This window comes from Grammomys surdaster, unplaced genomic scaffold, assembly GCF_004785775.1.
Source record: "Grammomys surdaster isolate TR1022 unplaced genomic scaffold, NIH_TR_1.0 144, whole genome shotgun sequence".
Lineage (NCBI taxonomy): Eukaryota > Metazoa > Chordata > Mammalia > Rodentia > Muridae > Grammomys > Grammomys surdaster.
The window spans coordinates 1,814,902-1,816,404 of NW_021604602.1; positions in this window are offsets into that span (position 1 = coordinate 1,814,902).

A 1,503-nucleotide genomic window follows, 5' to 3' on the forward strand; every position below is an offset into this window, starting at 1 on the left:
GCCTTTGGTTTCAGGATTGTTTGCGTAATGAGATGCCTTGGGGGTGGAGGTTGTGTCTGAACAAGAACCTCACTTGTTTTATGTTTGCCTTCCACAGAGAGCTGATGGGAAGCTCTAGGCAGCATTTTGGGAATTTTGTGCTGATGTACTGCCTGTGTACACTGGACCACTGGTCTGTGGTAGGGGGCTCAAAAGCTTTTGAATTTGGGGCGATTTGGCCTTCAGAATGTGGTATCAGAGAGAGATGCCCTGCTCATCAGAGTGCCCAGTTGGTGGCCAATGTGATGTACCACTTGGCAGGTCGTCTAGAGATTTTCATTGACTAACAAAAACTGGGTCCCTGGGAAGTTCCTACCTTCTTTCATTTTCCTCTCTTCTCTTCTCTTCTCTTCTCTTCTCTTCTCTTCTCTTCTCTTCTCTTCCCTTCCCTTCCCTTCCCTTCCCTTCCCTTCCCTTCCCTTCCCTTCCCTCCCTCCTTCCTTCCCTTCCTTTCTTCTCTCTCTCTCTCTTTCTTTCTTTCTTTCTTTCTTTCTTGAGTAGAAGTCTCAATGTGTATCTCTGGCTGCCCTGGAACTCACTCTGTAGACTAGGTTGGCCTTGAACTCACAGAGATCTTCCTGCCTCTCCCTCCTGAGTGCTAGGATTAAAAGTGTTGTGCCACCATGCTTGGCTAGTTCTTATAATCTTAAATAAATAATTGTCTCAGAAAAGTGGCACCCACTGTAATTTTATCTCAAACAACGGAGGTGGTGACAGGATGTTGTGCCCACATGTGGTCATTGGAGGGTTAGAAGAACTCTGTGGTGCAGAGTCACGGCTGGTTCAGAGTGCATGAACTCCATAGATTGTCCTGGGTGCCATCAGGAAAGGCAGATACCCAAGGAAAAGGGGCGCATCTTCTCAATAACTGTCATCATGATCCTACAGATCCTACCTCACACCCTCTGCCCAGCATGTGGGCAGGCAGGAGTGCTCACCTGCATCTCTGACAGGCTTGAGGACAATGCATCCTTCTTGTGCCAACATCACAACGATGCTTCACACTGCCTTCAGGATGCCACATCCTTCTTCATCATTCCTGAATTCAGAAGACAGAAGAGCAATATCAACCCAGCTGCAGTGTTCATGGGGAGCTTTCCTATCCGCTGTCCGTGGTGCTTCCAGATGGCAAGCTCCTCCATAATCCCGTTATTAACCAGGCTGCTTGGCCAGCTGCAAGATGCAGAGATCCCTCCGATACATGAGAGGTGGTGTGAGTGGTCTGGGCATACAAAAATGGGACAGAGTTTGAAAACCATGTTTGTGGGGGCAAATAGTATAAAATAACTCTGTAGCCGGACTTTCCTTCTCCCTGTTTCTAGCTGGAAGTTATCTTTTCTTGCTTTGGCTTTTACATGTTCTGAGGTCCAGCAAATAGAGGTGCCATTTAGACTCCTTCCTTCCTTCCTTCCTTCCTTCCTTCCTTCCTTCCTTCCTTCCTTCCTTCCCTCCTTCCCTCCCTCC